Consider the following 19,981-nt stretch of genomic DNA (forward strand, 5'->3'; position numbering starts at 1 on the left):
TGAGCAACACTGCGTAATCCAAAATTTTAAAGAAACGGCAAAAATGCTCTGAATATACACTAATTTTAATAACAAAAATATGTTCAGTGTTATCTACTGATTCAGTGCAAACTAAGTGCGTTTTACTCAAATGTTGTTCATTTTAATCAGTAAAGCGTTAAGTATGGTCAGTTTTCCACTCTAAAGTCAATTCAGTGCGTTCAGTGGCTGTAAAATAATTTCCAGTGATTGAAAATTACGTTTGTGCAATAGCAAAATAGAGTTTGTTCAGTATGATAGTTTACAGTTGAAAATGAAATGATTTATATGACCAAGGTTTCCCCTATGGTGACCTCATGACTGAGGTAATTGTTCATTCTGTGGGTTACCAATAATTCTGTTAGACAAGTTACAATTTATCTCCATCACGTGGAAGTCTGATTTTATCACTCATGAATATTTAACAATTTTTTGTGTTGCTTATCATTTTGTTTCTATGTATGAGAATTGTATCTGATAATGTGGATCAAGAAATACTTTTTAGCGTACATGTGGCTTTATTTTTGTGCCGGATTCTTCAGACTTTAATTGTCGTTCGTTTGTCTTCATCGTGACCTTTGGACTTTGATGCCGCTGTTTGTAAGCGAAACATATATCAAATTTATATGTACTTTTTTGTGAAATTTTACGATACATGTGTGGCTTCGGTATATAGTGCCATTGTTTTCATAATTTTATTTGTATTAGTGATGTTGTAGCACGAGACATACTCTATGACTGTTATCTAATATGTGCTTTGTTTCATGTGAAGTTATATTTAGACTGCATGTGTGCGAAATACATTTCTTCCGGAAAAAAACTTTTGGTCGTTTTACCACATAACATTCTAATTTAAGACTTTATCATTCTGCATTCGATATTCACTTTGGTTCCCAAGCAGGCCTTACTGTGCCACAGTTAATTCATAAGCGACCAGACCTGTACAATTATTCATCTCCACCATACACCGTGTTCATTCAACTTGGTGAACTTTTTTTTCTCGAGTAGATACATCTCTCTCGGTAATATCTATTTTGATATAATTTTTGTATCATATTTATATATATATTCGCATTTCATTTATTTTGATGTCTTTTTTTTTCTTGTGGCACATGATATCTCATATGTACATGGTACTTTATATCATATTTGACAGACATCCTGGTACATGGTACCTTTTTTTAATTGGTACATGGTGCCAATTGTGTAGTGCCTTTGTAAACATGTGCATATTCGATTTTTTTTTTATCTTTCAGCTGCATCTAGTTTTTAGTGTCGTTTTTTACAATTGTTTGTAGCAATTTGTTTATATGTCAAGAACAACATGTTTAGAAGAAAAAGTTCAAATATATTGGTACATGTACATGTGTAGTTTAAATTTTACCCTGGTTTTTCAGGTACATTTTACATATAGAATTTTTTATCTTTATAGTTTAAGCAAGTTATTGACGATTATTGTAAGTTGGATATAATAAAATTTGCATACATTAAATCTGTATGCAGTTTTTTTATGAGTAACATGGGATTTTAGTTTACAGGTATTTATCATTGTTATAACATCTTGTATTTTAATGATAAACAGCAGTTTTCAAATACGGTTCATGTAATTGTATTAATGCCAAGGCTACATCAGTCTTCAAAGACCCCGATGTAGCAAAAACATTGTCTACTATACATGACAAATATGTTGTCGTACCAGCAGACAAAGCCCAAAACAACATTGTTTTTGTCTGCAAAACGTTTTATGTCCAATGTTTATTATCAGAGGTAGACGTAGAAAATACATGTAATAGCAGTGATAAGACCTATACTGCTACCACTCTCTCAAAAGAAGAGCTTGTAGAAAACCATAAATCTGTGCTATCTTCTTTTGGTCTCTCTACCAAGGACGATGATTGTGATTTACCGTCTATGTACTGGATTCCTAAACTTCACAAGAATCCATACAAACAACGTTTCATATCTGGATCTGCAATATGTACCACCAATCCTCTTTCAAATCTTTTAACTTCTATACTCACAACTGTCAAAGATGGTCTACAGACCTATCTCAACACTTGTTACTCCCGTAGTGGTATAAATCCTGAACAATTCGAAAGATCTTTTGGAGACAATCAGTTCAAGACTATTATCTGAATATAATAGCATTCAAACCTATGATTTTTTCAACACTGTATACAGTCAAACCTGTCTTATGTGACCCTTCAAGGGAGTAGGTAAAAAAAAGTCACATAAGACAGGTGGTCACTTAATACAGGTTTGACATCTAGGATTTTTTAAAAACACTTTAAAGACAAACGTTTGTCACTTAAATTAAAAACAAATAAAAACATTTTAAATAAAAAATAAACAAAAAAAAAAACAATTTTAGGAAGTTCTAAGTAAAAAGTCAATGTAATTTAAAAAATTTTAAAAACTAAAAAACATTATTAACATGATAAAGTTTTTTTTTAGTTTCTCTCAGCTGCAAAAAAAATATGTTATGTTAGTTTGTTTACATTGATTTGCACAAAGTATATTTAGTTCATCTTCAGCTTTACAGATGCTCTCTAAAAACATTGAAGAGCCTAAGTGTTTTCCAAAGAGCTAAAGCTTGGTTAACAAGTCACTGGCCTCGATTTTAGATATTGGGGCCGCTGCATCACTCGTATTGTCGTCGTTGTCATCACTACCACTGTCGCTGTCCTGTGATTTGAAGTGGTCTAGCAGATCATTTCCTGACATTTCCCTTTTTTTTTTCATTTGTATCACAAGTACATAAGGTCCTGTCAATACCTAAAAGTTCGTTAAATTCACGACCGAATATCTCACGTGACATCTTTAGTGCTGCTAACGGAATATTATCATCCTGTTCATCATCGCTTAAGCTTTCTTCAGTTTCAGTTTCAGAGAAAAACCAACATTTCTGAAAACACTTAAGGCTAAAAACCACTAATTCCACTTCCCATAGGCTTCTATGCTAATTTCACAATATTCAATGGCTTCTCTGGACTTTACCTTAACTTTAACCTGCAGAGGACTATATATCAGCATGATTCTACATATGTCAGCTCACAATCCTCAGAATGGCATGTGGGGTTAGCAGACTTGCAGTGCAGTACTGGTCACCGGAAGTGAAGGGTCTATAAATAGCATGGGAAATCCCAGTGTTTTCACAAGATAGGGGTATATTTAAAAATCATTATGGAGATTAAGCTTCACATCACAAGAAGCAAAATGCACCTATAAAATGTACAGAAATGTTTTTCCTTTCAGAAACTGTTTAAATTTTTTAAATAAGATGAGAACTTTTTTCACAGCACTATGAGGAACAGGGGCAATTTCTGCGTAGGACTATTTTTGCGTACGTTCCAAATGCTCATTGGTTGAATTGGTGGTCTGTAACCTTAAGAATGGTGTTTTTGTCTACCTCATTTCGTCGTCATTTTCGTATCTAATGTAAACTGTTTTCAACTGATTATTATTCATACGTCAGTATTTATTTCCGCGGGTTTCCGGATATTTTCGTAAATTTGACCGAATATTTTGTTTTAAAATTACTTTACTTCCGGTTTTCGAACACTTCTATTCCCCATACGGAGTTAAAATCCCGACTTAAAAGCATTATACATCGTTGTTTTTTCCAAAAAAGATGGTATACCTAGATACAATTACATAGTTCTTGGTAGAGATTCCTCATACTTTGTAAGAAATAATTCCAAATCATCTTCCAAATATACAGAGGAAGATGCTTACAAAATGCTGGAATTTTTAATTGACAACATATTTGTCCAGTGTGGTGGACGTGTTTTTCAACAAACGGTCGGCATTCCAATGGGAACAAAATGTGCTCCTTTACTTGCTGACCTATTCCTTCACTCTTATGAGGCTGACTTTATAGCTGATCTGATCAGAAAGAAAGAATATCATTTGGCTAGATCCTTCAATCTCAGTTTCCGCTATATAGATGACGTATTATCTTTAAACAATCCTAATTTCGGGGATTTGATACATCGCATCTACCCAAAAGAAATTGAGATAAAGGATACTACAGACACTGTTAAGTCAGCCTCATATCTTGACCTACACTTAGAAATCGATGGTAAAGGAAAACTATTAACCAAACTTTACGGCAAACGTGATGACTTTTCATTCAGAATTGTCAACTTTTCATTCATCAGTGGCAACATTCCTTCGGCTCCCGCGTTTGTTCATCACAACTCATACGTTATGCCAGAGCTTGCAAAAACTACGCAGACTTTTTGCATCGCGATAGAACTCTTACAAATAGGCATCTGGAACAGATTTATGTTGCTACAAGATTGAAGTCATCACTACAGAAGTTTTATGGCCGTTATCATTAACCCGTGGATCATTATGGTGTATCCATCAGCACCATGAAAACTGATTTATTCAACTGGTCATATGTTTCCTTCCCTCGTTTGTCTACCACGGACTTGACTTTTTATGAGCAACTCGGCGGGTTATTCTAGAAAAGCAGAGGACGCTTACCCTACCAGTGCACCTGGTCCATGCTCCCAGTTTTTAGTGGAGTCCGAGTTGCTCATTTACTGTTGTTACTATGTGTGTATGATTTTAGTTACTTTATGTTCTTTGTTGTGTATGTCTGTTTTCCATGTCTGATCTTTGTCCCTAAATTGCATTATTTTGATTACCGCTATAACCTTGGTTCCCTTGATTCCTCTTTAACGATGACAACCCACACACCAACAAAAAAAACTTTAGATACCGCCATATTCTTTGTTTCTGTCAGACTCCGAGGGTAAAAAAATGATTTAAAAAGTTAGTATCAAGTGAAAAATTAGATTAAACATTACACAAACGCAAAACAAAAACAAACAAAATATAATTGGTCTTTGATTACATTCCATGTGCTTTGAATTTAATACTTGAAACAGCATCTACACTGCAATTCAAAAGTATTCAAAATAAAGGTTTGACAGATGTTTAACTATTTTAGCCATGAAGAATGGCATTTTAAGACTGTACTAACTAAAACATATGAATGATTTTGAATTCAATTCAATCAGTTAACAAATGTATCAGTCTTCAAATGAAGGTATTAGGGGAAGCAAGTATGAACTTTATCACTGTGTTAAAATTTTCTCAATGCATTTAATAGAAATTTTACCAAGCAAATAATTTAAATTTATCCTCCCTTGATGAACTTTGCATTTTTTTTTCTACTAGAGTATATTTGTATGTATTCTGAATAATTATGTCGTCTTTTGAGGCTAATTTTTATTTTGGTTATCGCCACTAGGGATACAAACGCCAGATTAAAAACGCCTCAGCGAACATCATAATTATCTAAACTAATTTGTGGGATGTATACTACACGTGTAATCTTAATTTAAAATAGGCCTATGAAAGTGCAAATTGGCTGATGTATTGATGGGAAGTGGGTTACAAAACAGAAATAGTTAAATTATTTGCATTGCTATGATCGAGCTATTTTGCTCCATGAGCTGGATGCTGACATTCAATGACAAAATGACAAAACTGATGGGAAGTTGTAAAACCTAGATTAAAGTCATCATTTCGTTTGAAATGCCTGTACCAAGTCAGGATCAATGCAGTATCAGCTTCTCTGGTTTTGTAATATCTACTAGATTTTTTTTGGGACTTGACTTGATCATGAATCGGATTGGTGTTTGGTAACTTTGTTGTTACCATTTTTTTTAATGAGTTTTCAAATTAGGAATAAAAAAATGTTCCCTCGCGGATTAAAGAGAATTTGGGCTCATTAGAAACTTTAGAATCTTATAATTTGGAATAGACACTCTTTATATGAATAACGAATTTCTGTCGCTTCGTTTATTGCCTAATAACAAAAGAAAATACAAATTTCGGGCAAGGAAATTTCGCCAGAAATTGGAAGATTATTCATATACTGCAAAGTTCATACTAATCTTATTGCAGTTCTCTGATTTCTTACGTTGTGACCTCATTCGTTGTCTCAGCAGTATCAGAATTGGAATTCGCAAAACATTGTTGAAAAAAAAAAAAAACGCCGTCATATTGGCTTCCTCAGCAGCCACCTGTGATTAGATATGTCCTTGCCCCTGCGCTTCCTGCTATCCTACTGACTCCAAGCTGATGTGAGTAGCTGCTGAGAAAAGTGAGAAATAAATGTTACCAACACATGGACACACGGGAATAAGTACAAGTAAAACAGTATTCTCCTTTCTTTTGGAGAGGGAGTATGAATATGCCAACTTATATTTAAAATTGTACAAATGAACGGATTTACAGTTTAAAGTGATAACAAGCAGCTTATCTAAATACTCCTTTGCTAAGTATTGAATAATCGGCTATACGCGTGATGTTTTTTTTAAGTCAATGAAACATAACTTTGAACTATTCAAATAGGTCACGGCCTCAATTAAGTGGACTTTCCATGATCACTGTATATATAATTTATTAAAGATATGAAATAACAGAAGCATATGGAATATTTCATTTTTTTTTTGTTTCATGAGCGATGAACGTGTAAACGAAAGCGTCGGTTGGACGCACATTTTGTACACGAAGCACTTGCGCGCTTCATTGAAAATGTTTTACGCTTTTACAGGCTGATGAAACATGAAACATTTGATTCTTAGCACATTTCAACCAAATTAAACGCATTTTTATATAATGGATTATTCTTGTCTTATTAGGGACTTGGTAACTCATTACATTATATGTGATAGAAACATATTCTCATCTTATTTGACTACATTTTGTGATTTAATTAGCAGTCTGTCTTAAGTCAGATACGAAGTGATTCGTGCATGTCAAAAACTCAACGAATTTAGTATTATTTCTTGTTCAGAAACAGGTACTAATCACATAACCAGTCTTAGTTCTTCATTTTGTCGTTGCACTTTTGAGATAAAAAATGAAGTTCATTTTATTTTATTATTTTTTATTTTATATATTTATATATGTTTTTATTGATATATTTATATATTTTTTATTTATTTATTTATTTTTTCTTTGTATTTCTTTTTATTTTGAAAGGGGAAACATGTAAACAAACACAATACACAGACTTGTACAACAAGAAAGAAGTTCAGTTCATGAAATGACAATCATCATAATTATGAATTATACACAACAGAATTTAAAGTTCGGGTAGTGATTTGAACTGGGAATTGTGTAAAAAAGGATTTTGTTGTGACTAAAAAGGCCATGGAATTCAGAATTCAAATCATGTTCCCATTTTTTGCTGGGAATTAATTGTATCGTCCTGTTTTCTATCTGAATATATCTTATAAATATATCTACATATTTTGGCATTTGTCTTGATGAAATCTATCACTTTATCTTCAATGTTAGGTACTTTATTACAATTACCAATTAATGTTATCCATCTGCCTGGTATGGCATCGATAATTCCATAATATTCTAAAAAGCTAACATTTACATTGTATTCCCTTTTAAATTCACCATCAGAATAAAAAAAACTATTCGGTTTAGATATAAGATCATTTATGAAAATTATGCCATGCTGTGAGAACTTAGGTTTAATGCACAGTTTTTCCCCTATTTTCATAAATGGGTTAAGTCATAAGGATTGTTTTAGAATGGAATCAACTTCCATATCATTTCGATCTGTTGTGTCTTTCAAAATAGAATAAAAAAATGATAAATACATATCTCCAAAACAAATTATTATTTTTTTATGCCACAAGATACAGACCCTCAGAGCTGACATACAATATCTTATCACCCCCCATCTGTGTATATAATCTATCAAGAGAAATTTCCAAGGGGATTGATTTTGAGGATTTAATTGTTTATAAAGCCAACTTTACTGAAGGCTGTAACAGAATGATACAATATCTGGAATTTTAAGACTTCCTTCCTCAAAATCATTAATAATGACAGATCTCTTTATCTTGTCTCGGTTTTCATTCCAAAGAAAATTAAAGAAAATATTTTGAATCTCCCTTAGGATTGTATCAGGGGGATTTGGAAGCACTGTTAACACCTGAACTAATATAGGAAGAGCTTAGATCTTGATAACAGTTATCCTTCTGATATATGTCAGTTTTCTAAAGGTCCATGTGTTAGGTAGAGACTTGATGCTCTGAATTTTATCATAAAAATGGTTTTGTCAACCTTTGAAAATTCAAACCATATACCCAGTAATTTAAACCTTCCCGCGTTATTCCATTTTAAATCTTTGTGAGGAAAAATTTCCTCCCCACACCCCTTTCTTTAACCAATCCATATTGCTTCTGTCTTGTCAATATCAGACAAGATATTGTCAAACCAGCACACTCTGAGAATTTGTCAAAGAAATATAAAGAATTTTCTAATGAAATTTCACTGTCATCCAGAATTAACGAGGAGTTGTCCGCATTTTGACTTAGTAAGATCTCAGAGTCCTCTATCGGACACATTTTGATCATTTTAATCGTTGCCCTCAGCAACTCTAAAACCATAATAAACAGGTAAGGTGACAACTGGTCACCCTGGCGCACACACTTTCTAAAGTAAAGAATTCTGACATGTGTCCATTATTCAGAAATGTACTATAAATGTCTAAATAACATGTTTTGATACACTTATTGAAAGTCTGACCAAAACCATAGCATTCCAAAGTCTTTTCAGTAAAAGACCGTTCAACAGTATCAAAAACCTACTCAAAATCCACCAGCAGTAATAACCCAGGAATGTCATCCTTGTACATGAAGTTGGCATTCTGCAAAAGTTATCGTTCTTGCTTTAGTTTCATATGGCTGATTATAGAGTGGAACAAAAATATAATTTTCTAAAACGTGCATATCTGAATGCAGAAATGATTACCGTTGTGTAAAACTATAGGATATGTAGACTGAAAAAAAACATCGTTTGTTTCTTTTGGTTTTTTTTTACACCATGCATCACTTTACCATTTACAGAGTCAAAGTTGTATATGGACTGGTACTTAAATCGTAAATTGAATTGAAGAGATCATATGAGGAAGGTGAAATCTTTTAACCCCCCCCCCTTAAGAAACATTACTTCAAAGAACCTTTCTGGCCTTTCTAATACTAGTTTGTTTACATTTTCAGAGCTCATATTCCTGGTTGATTTCTTGTTTGGGTCAGTGATGTGCAAAGAGGAAGGAGGATTCTCTATATTTCAATCTTGGTGAAAAGTATAAGGAGATATTATAGGTTCTGAAGTATATTGACCATAGTCAAATTTTGACAATGTACTTTCATTTACAACCTGGGAGATTGACACTGGGGAATTCTATATCACAATGAATGTAATCATGGTCAACTAGAAATGTATTGGCAGTAATATTTAAATTTCGACCATTTTCTTTAGGATTTCTTGAAAAAATAAGTATGATCAGCCAAATTTCTTACTATATCAGCATCAGATTTTGGCTTTAACGGGATCTCCATGTTTTTAGAGGGTGAATTAAAGCTCGACGGAACTTCTGATGACACACAAAAGCTAATTTCAAACTTAACAAATTGCTCTTACCAAAATATACAGCCACATATTTCAAACAGTTTTAGCGAGGGCAGACGACTTAAACAATTGAAAATGCGCATTGGCTTTTGTAGAGCTCGTACACATTCCCCGATGTTTAAACCATAAGCAGGTGTTTTAATTTTATTTCTTTAATGATTTTATTTGTTTGTATTATTTTTGTAGGTAACCTCGCAGTTATTCCTTAAGCACAAACACCATGTCATTAAACGAACTCAAAAACGAATATACTTTATTGCGTAAGTCACGGTTATTCGTTCGAAATGTCTTAATGTCGTTTTGGCAATAGTACGAAATTATGGGTAATGGTATTTCCGTAAACGTTGGAGCGCCTTCTGTTGACTGTTTTGACAATCCATATCTTTGAAATAATATGATATGTTTTGAACTTAATCAAAAACGCTACTGAGACTGGTTCTGTTCTCAGTCACATTTTTCGAAGTGTACGAAAATGAAGCTGCTATTCATTATACAGTTTTTAAGTTCCTGAATTTACATGCACAAACCGGATATTGATGCATTTTCTGCCCATAAGTATACATGACCCAGTTGATAATACAGTCATTTACGCTCCCTTCTGGAGCGTATTAAAATCATCATGTGCAATATTTTGTTTTTATTTTGTACTGCATTCGTTTTAAACTTAGTATTTATGTGTGGATATGGATATTTTATTTGGTAACCTAATTTCAATATTTAAGGTATAACCCTCCAGGTAATATAACGCATCATTGAAAAATATTAGCATAAAAAAATATAGACAAAAAGAATGTCAACAGTGTGATGATTCAATTACGTAAAAATTCAAAAACATAGCCTGAACGTGAACACCTACATAGATCTACATTCACGATGTAGCAACCGAATAAAAAGATGACATATAAAAACCGACAAACTGAAGCACTAGCAATAAGAACTCCCATAAAAGGGGGCATCCAGAATGATTTGCATGTCCTGCACCGCCAGCGGCAACCACTAATTGCTAGTGAGTATAATCCGGTACTAATCAAGCAACAATAATGCAGTTCCGCGACACATGGCAAATGCTTAAAGGAATAAACATATTAGTTTGTCGAGCATAAGTTATTATAATAAGAATCACGTCGAAATAAAGTATATGTCATAAATGCTGCTCCCATCATTTAAAAAACACATAATTTCACCTGAAACATCTTTTGATATACCAGCACATTAAGCATTATTTTACCCTTACTATGCAAAGGGACGACTTATCAGCTTTGGGGATTTGTTTTGTTTTTCATAAGGTGACAATGCTAACTGCGCGATGAGCCAAAGACGAGGGAATCGAGCGGGGGATTCTTGTAAAATGAAGAAACGCTCTATATTAATTAGCATGCACTATATATCCACTATATATCCAGTAGTTGTTTGATCATTATCCACAACTTGATTCGTACTTGTTACATCATGCCTTAATAGGTGGGTTTTGTATTATTACTGACATAGCACACTAGTGTACAATTAAGTGCCTCTTCAATTGAAAGAGTAATCAAGTGAACCAAGGTCATATCGGTATAATATCCTATAATATAATGAACAGCATAATCGCATGTATAACTAAGGGTTTATACCTCAATGCTGGATCATTGGATCTGTTATTTGTTTTCGGTGCTGCATTATTGTTTTCATCATGTAATCAGTTTCTTGGCACGTCTATAAATACATGTATACGAGAATGTTATATTGAATATTTTACCAGCGGTTGTGCGTTATATGTTTAGAAACTTTAATCTGCATGGATATATATATTCATAATTTTATTTTAGACTTAAATACTAGTATTCTAACGGAAATTAGCGTGCTAAAATTACGCGCATTTTTTTTATTTAGTTACTTGTATGCAGACCCTTAGCATCAAGAAATATAGAGGTGTGAAAACAAATATTTTATCTTGTATTATTTACGAACAAACATGTGATATAGGCAGCTGGGAATTTAGACTAATAAACGTGTGCATGTGGTATGTATATGTGGTATGTATAGGAAAGAATTTTGCGTTATCATGCAAAATCATTCATCTACAACATTAACGCAGAACATCCGCTACAGACTTTGAATACATATCTCTCAATACTTATACAAGTTACATCTTAACAACAGATAGCCAGACACATTGTTTTCGGTGAAAAAGAGAGTGGAATTTCTTTTATTTGGCAGTACGACTAGTTTAAAGGAGGGTCTATACGACTGGTAAAGTCGTTCCCGTCCTTTCTGCAAAAAGACGAAAAACCATATAATTAAATGGTCAGGCATCTGGATATCGTTATACCTAAACTTGCAAAATGAGGATATGTAAAGGTGTAGGGTGTCCTTACTTCCGTCAGTCCACACAAACTTCCTTTCTTATGCTATATACGGGATGCATCTCGCATCTCTCATATATTCAATTATTTTTAAAATGCTAAAAACATATCTGTGTTTCTCTTCCGACTATATATAGATATACTTAAGATATAGATTGCAAATTAATCTAAAAAGATAATACTATTATTGACTGGCATGATTTAAATTCATTTTCTTCTCTATATACATAAACTCTTTTTATAAACTATAATTTTTATTTCATAAAAAAAACCGCACACACAACATACAAAAAACAAAAAAAAAAAGAAAAGAAAAGAAAAGTTCTTTTATTATTTTTTTTTCTATTTTTTTTTTTTTTTTTTTTATTTTTTTTTAATTAATCTATCACACGAATATTATATAACAACATAAGTCCGTAAAATAATGATACAAGATTATCATTTTATACGGTACCATGTTTATCGTTTATGTAATTCAAGTAGTTCATGTAGGTATTGTGATTTCGAGGATCGTAATGAATGCCACGTGCCGGCCGATTGTACGGTATATTGTATATTATCTGAATAGCGTAAATACTCGTATACAATTTTCTCTGGTATAATGATGAACGTCCCATATATGTATCTAGTGTTTTCATCTGGTCCTGTGTGTACCAAGGACTCCTGAGCGGTGTTAAGATGCACCGAATAGTGATTGAGATTCTTTTTAAAAATATCTTCGGGCTGAACAGGAGTGTTTAAGATAGGCTGGCTTCAGAGGTCACTACGAACATGTTTTCAAGCTATAATCTGCACATTTTATTCAAAATTTATGAAAGTAATATGTGTATTGTGATTTCGAGGATCGTAATAAATGCCACTCGCCAGGACCGGTTGCATGGTATATTGTATATTTGCTGAATAGCATAAATACTAGTATACAATTTTCTCTAGTATAATGATGAACGTCACATACAGGTATTTAGAATTTCTATCTGGTACTGTGTGTACCCAGGACACCTGAGCGGTGTTAATATACACACAAAAGTGATTCATATTCTTTTTAAAAATAACTTCGGAGCTGAACAGGAGTATTTAAAAAAAGACGTGCTTCAGAGGTTACCACGAACGGGTTTTCCAATTATAATCTGCACAAATTTTGCATAAAAGAGATACAGTGATTTTATCTTTGAATTTTTATATTAGGACTGTTTTCAGTCCTAAATTGTTAAATGTATGTTATCGACACAGTTTGAGATTCATTTAAGACAGTTCAAGATTTCTTTCAGACTATTCAAGTCTTGTAAGACTGTTCAAGACTCTTCTAGACAGGTTGAGATTTGTGAAAACTTGGTCGAGACTGGCCAAGACAAGATAAGACAAGTCGAGACTGAGTCAAAACAAGTCGAGACAAAGTCAAGACTTTTTGAGATTTGATTGGATATGGTGAGATTCAGTCGAGAAAATCCAAGTATTTTTCAGACATATTTAGAAAAATTAAGATGGAGTTAGAACAATTTAGAACAAAAATGTACCCTGTTCAAACTTATATAACTTAGTAGTGTATCTGTTCAACCTAGACCAGTTCCTGACAGGAGGGTGTTAGGACCCATTAAGATTATGACAAGCTTGTCCAAAGCCCTGACAGAGAAGGTGTGTCGCGGTTCAGAACAGTTTCAGGCAGTTTAGAACTGTTTTATGGCAGCGAATCCTGACAGGATCGCAGGGAAGTTAGAACTGATCGCAACTGTGGAGGAGCGTAATATTATCCCATTGAAATTCCACCATTATGAAAACATCTTCGGTTTATACGGAAGATGATTTGATTTTTTTTCTACAAACTATGAGGAATCTCTGACAAGAACATGTACCTAGGTGTACTGCATACCGATAACAATCTTGTATTGGGGGTTCCCACATTGAATTAATACCACTACGGGAGCAACACGTGGCTGGATAGGAATGTATACCTTCTTTTACAGATGTGAATATAAAGTTAGAACTTTTGAAAGAGGTTTGGTGGTACATTTTGCAGATCCAGCCATGTAGCGTTGTTTGTGTGGATTCCTGTGGAGTTAAGGAATACGGAGAATGTGGTAGCAGCAGTATATGTCTTATAGCCGCTATTGATTTCCACGTCTATCTCTAATAATAAACATTGGATGAAATACGTTTTCCAAACAAAGACAATGTTGTATTGGACTTTGTATGCTGGTACGATAATATGTTTGTCCTGTTTAGTGGACAAAGTTTTTTTCTACATCGAGCATATTGAAAACTGACATTGACAGTCATTGACCTACATTTCAAAACTAAAGCTCTCAAGGCCTGTATCCACTCACTTAAAAGGTTAAAATGTTTTTTTTTTTTTGTCCCCATTCTCTTGAAGACAAACACTTTGATGTACAAATTATTCATATCTTATTGACAAATAAAGAATAAGGTATACGGTAATACAATAATGTGAATCGATAACTTTGTTCCTAAAATTCATACCACTAGGCTAATATCAGTGCATAACTCAATCGGAAACGTTTCGAATACCAAATGGTGACTTACGATTATAAGAGCGATTATTAAATTAATTATTAAAATTTATTTCTTTATATTTGGGGCTAAGTTCTTATTGCAAAAAATATATCATATTTTGGCGTGGTGTAAATTTCAACGATATTAAACCGAAAAAAGTATGCAACAAATTTTGCGGATATTTAATTTTGCAGATGTAAAGTGGTGCACTAAGTGTTTAGGCTCTGAGTAAATATAGTTTAAACAGTCTGCTAAAAAGCGCCAAATTAAGAACCCATCGAAAACTACCCGTTTATGGTAACAAGGAAATACATACTTGCGGTTATATCAATATTTTCATTGACTGTAGAAAGATATATAAACACTTTTGTTGTAAATTCAGCCATTAAGAAATAAAATAACAATGGATTCATTAGTGACGTATATTGTATACAGAAAATTGGATGTAAATTTGTTCTTTTAAATATGTTTCATATAATATTTATATGCATATGCCACCAACATGACAAACGAGGTGGTACTTAAGTGCATTGGATACATTTCAATTCACCCCATCAACTTATAAAGAATACTTCAAATAAAATCCACAATTCTAAACCAGATATTTAACAGATCGTAATAAAGTTAAAGGAACATGATATAATCAGACTTTGGACAAACGAATAAAAGAAACACACGATGACAACAACAAAGAAGAACTATCATATTTTAAAGGGTGGAACATATCAGATAAAATTCAGTGTCAGTGTTCAGAACTACAGATATCTCCTGAGGTAACGTTATAGGGGTATTTTATAATCAAACAACGGATACACTCTGTGACAGGAGATTTTAGAGATTATATCGTTTTCCACATGATATAAACTTGGTATATCTTTTAATCAATGTTCACTTTTACGGATCAGTATTGTCTTTTTTATCTTTTGATTTCTTTAACCAAGCAATCAAATTATGTCTCTCTCCTGGAGGTTATCAAAGCAATCTGAAACTTATTACAGCTTTTTTAAGATGTTTAAGGATCTTCAATTACCTGAGTTCCAAATTATTAATACAAAGAATTAAAATACTCTTGGTGACAGAAGACATTTCCTATAGCCTCTGTAATTATCTGTGTTATTTGACTATGTAAATAGTCATCATATTATACCATCTTCAAATAATGAAAGAAAAATATTGAAATCCTATGATAATCCTACTAAAACCGTTTTGAACATTTTTTTTTCAAACACCTTGATGAACTTCAATTATTATAGTTTTGGTTCATTTGGTTTGAGTCTTAAGGCAGTAATTATGAAATCCTTATGCTATCAAACAATTTCACCCGTTAGTTCAATTATATTTATTTATTTTGCTTTCTTTTGTTTATTCCTGTCTGTCTGGGAAAAGTAGTATAGCATTTTAAGCACATCGATCTCGAAATACTTTGAAACATTTGATTAAATAGACCTCGAACGACAAGTATAAGGATTAGCCTTACAAATGACGTTACTTCAGCATTTTTAGGAAAATAAAGAAAATAATGCGAATACGTATCATGAAGTATGCATGTACTTAAGGTGAGCTAGAGAAAATAGTCTATTGAATATAATGAACTTTGATTTGTGTCAGACAACATACAAAAAAGTAATACTGGCCACACACTAAATTCGTGCAAATATATCTGTTAAATTAATTTCTCAGAGTGAAGTGCATTAGAGACTTCAAAATCCTTGAAATGGTTGACATAAAGATGAATAGAATAAAACATTCTCATTTACCCAAAATAATTATTTTAGGTGCAAAACAAGTGCCAGTTTCAAGCATTATTTTGGTGTTCCGAAGGACATTTAGGCATTACCTCCACAAGTACTTTGGTTAAAGTCTTAAAAGGCCATTTCGGTCTGGGCAAAATTTGTTTTATGTTTTATATTAATTCAGTCGTTCAGTATCTACATGTAAGATACCTGCTGTGCGTGACCATTTAAGCTTTGTTCAGTCTAATTTAGGCGGTTCAGTCTTTCATGTAGTACGTTGGCTTTAATAACCCACCTTGCGACCTCGACCTATCCCCAACCCTCACTCATCGACTAAAATATGATTTTTTGCTGTCCTTATGTCACCCATTTACGAAACTTTTTGTTGCCAAAAAATAAATAAAGCATTCTTTTTTTTTCAAATCGTAAGGGTTACTGCATCTTTCTGGATACAATTGTAAAGATGAGACTTCGAGTTGCATAATGTTATTTATGTTAATTATGGTTCTTCATATATGCTGTACCAGGAAAACTTAGACCGTCGAGCAATTGAGTCAAAAACACGAAAAAAAAACATGTGATTGACATAAAAGCCTTTCATATAGGCTATCATAATATAAGAGGACGATTACTTCATCTTTTTAGACACAAATATACATATTCTACAAATGTTAGAAAGATTACACATGAATTGAAAATATGTGTATGCCTTTACACTTTATCGTTTTACGTTATGAAATCATTTCGTACGGTATAATTTTGTATAATACCGATATCTTTGTAATAAGTTTCAGTATATTGTTAGTAAACGTACATTCATTTGTGGGGGGCCTTTAATGAACTGTCTTAAATAAGCAAATGAGATCGTAACTATACTTAGGGCAATATTCTGAATAGCATGATATAGTAATAAGCATTGATAAAAGCAAAATTAATATTTTTAGTGGACTCCGAACGGTTCTCAATGTTTTCAATGTCCGGTCTTTGCCCCTATATTTTATTCTTTTGATTTCCTCTAGAATCTTGGTTCCCCTGACTACTCTTCTAGTAAACACGTGTAACTTGTGATGTACCTTTTTTTTCAGTTTGGATTAATACATGGTTTTAATAGGACTAGTGATTGAATGTTCAATAATTTATATTCTGCATAGAAAATAGGCATGAATAAAAATTTATTCAATGGAGAGGACTAAATGAAACCCTTTGCAACAACATATGGATCATCCTGTCCTGCTAAAAGATAAAAAAAACAAATATATTAAAGTAAGCGAGTGGTTTCTTAGGCGACTGGTTAGACGTGAGCGAAGTATTGAGATTGGTTGGCATACCGACGGATAGAACATTCTTAATGAAGAAAAAATCAAAATACCTATCAAATGATTGTACAGTTATTTGATGCCAGAACTGCACAGATTTTGCCAATGCTCCAAAAAAAATCTCATAGGCGTTAGAATGGAATGGATGTAAGATCAAATTCAAGCCAAGACAAAATTAAGGTTTGAAAGTAAAGGGAAAATATTGAGCCAAAAATTGAGACAGTAAGATCAAAGAATAAACTGAAAGGTGACGCAAGCACACTACAAGTAAAGGATCGACCCGGCTCAAATTCAAAACATATAAGTATGGACCAGGAGCAAAGGAAGTGCATCTTCCCTATTTCAGGTTTTCTTTACAATCACAAAAATGTTTCTATGACAAAAAAAAATACGAATTAGAATGATGTCTGACAAAACATTTTGTCAGCAGAAAATATTTGGAGTGATTAACTGGCTGTCTATCCATATATAAAGAAACATTTAATTAAGTGAGTTTTTCTGTTAGATTATTTTTTTGAATAATGATGAGTGAAGGGAGTAACCGTTTACCTTATTCCTGTTGACTCCTTTTACGACATCCCATAGATAAATAAAGATAGAATAATGATACAGAATCTCACTTTTTAAAGTTGAACCAGGAACGAATTTTCCCATATCCAGGTGTCAACAGGCTAAGATGTTGGTTTTACGAATCTTAACAAATCTCATCTGAATTTGTGGTGATCACAAAAACTGTGTTCTGTACACAACCTATTACCGATCGATTTCATAGCATTTTTTTTTTTTTTTTTTTTTTTTTTTTGATTGATCATGTTTCTGTAATATACTTGTGTGTACAATGAATTAAAAAAAGTTCTTACTTTGAAAGAATACTCAAGGAAACCAATGTTATAGCGGTAATCAAAAGAATGTAATCCAGAGACATGGAAAACAGACATACACAACAAAGAACATGAAGTGACTAAAATTATACATACAAAGTAACAAAAGCAAATGAGCAACTCAGACGCCAATAAAAATTAGCAGCATGGACCAGGTCCACCAAAAGGGTAAGCGTCCTCTACTTTTCTAGAAACACCCGCGGAGTTGCTCGAAAGAGGAGAGGAAAACTATGACACGTTGAGTAAATCAGTTTCATGGCGCAGATGGATACGAAAAAAAACAAATGATGAAGCAAAATGCCAGTAGGACTTGAGAAATTTTTGAAACCTAGTTCTTTTATTTCTTTTTCTTTGATTTTTCTTTCTGGGCAAAAGAATGGTAACCACACTTAACCACTAAAATCTGCCCCATTATGAAAGAAAATATTTGTTTATTACATATACTAACATCACACAATGTCTATCTGGAATGTCCTATTCAGAAACTTTAAATCGGTTATCAAAATCTCATGGCGACTGTAAAACTTCGGCCATAATGATATTTACTAATTACTAATTAGGAGTTATGTCAGTAGGTTTGTAATGAAGTGATTTCTCGTTTGCCACTCAGCGTTTTTGTTGTTGTTGTTGTTGTTCGTCCGTCTGTTTGAAATCATACGCAATATGGACAATTTATATATATTTAAATGATTGTATTTGTATTATTGTATAAGGGATGTTTTTTGGAATGTCTTTATAACGGTTAAGACACATTTTGTTTTCATTGTTTTTAACTTGTAATGATTAGTCCAAAGCATTTCTCAAATTTACAGATTTATTTACTCGTACTCAACATTTTTCTTTATTGTCGGAAGTAATTATTAAGGAAAATATAGACTTCCGTGCAAATGCAAAGATTTCTTAAGCAATCACCGTTAGGAGGCCCTCAACTTCGATACAGTAATGTTTACAGATTACAGGACATACCTAAAAAGGGATATAAAATTCTAACAAGTTGGGCAGTTACATGTTAACCGAAAGCTTCTGTCTTCAAATTGATCTTTTTTGTTTTAATTGTTCCAGTTGTTGTCATTAGACCACTGTGCGCCACCAGCTCCAAGGTAGACAGAAACACCTGTGGCCCTCACTTGTATTTTCAGAGGTAAAAATTCTACTACTGTCTAGCGTGGCGTAACCAATATGAAGTAAGACCCCAATTTTATGTTGAAAGACCTTCTTTATACTTTTGCACGTAGTGGTATTTTTTGTTTACATTATCAACATTTAATGTTGTATATTATATAGTGGCTGCTTGAAACCTTCCGGTTAACGGGGGAAAAAGTCGCTAAATATACAGGTCTGATGTGAAAACCGATAATTTTGGAGCTCTGTGGATCGATATCCGAGTATTGATCTGTAATCTTTTAGATTTTTTTTTATTTTGAATATAAAAATACAAATTATATCTAAATTGGAAATTGATGAAAATGAAATTAATGTCAATCGAATGTGAAATAAAAATCAAATGAATATCAAACGAATGCAAATTGAATATCAAACGAATGTCGAATAAGTAACCAACTTCACACTGCTGAAAATAAGCACTTTGATATACAAATCAATCGTCTCTATCTATGTGATAACACTGTTATCTATGGGTCCACGGGCCGTTTTCTATGTGTTAACTGTGATGGATAATTATATTCTGCTATCTATGGGTTAGCAATGTTTGGCCGACTTGT

The 19,981-nt window shown here is 32.9% G+C and overlaps 1 long non-coding RNA gene across 1 annotated transcript; it reads left to right on the plus strand.

Annotated features, from left to right (window-relative positions):
* The first annotated feature begins 11,374 nt into the window (after positions 1–11,374).
* Positions 11,375–18,558, plus strand: LOC148626735 (uncharacterized). The gene is made up of 3 exons (XR_015921813.1): positions 11,375–11,479; positions 13,784–15,103; positions 17,149–18,558. It is a non-coding gene; the product is annotated as an uncharacterized LOC148626735 (long non-coding RNA).
* Positions 18,559–19,981: the final 1,423 nt, after the last annotated feature.

The sequence above is a fragment of the Perna viridis genome, chromosome 1, assembly GCF_037379345.1.
Source record: "Perna viridis isolate PV_CMFRI_1.1 ecotype Kerala chromosome 1, ASM3737934v1, whole genome shotgun sequence".
Classification (NCBI taxonomy): Eukaryota; Metazoa; Mollusca; class Bivalvia; order Mytilida; family Mytilidae; genus Perna; species Perna viridis.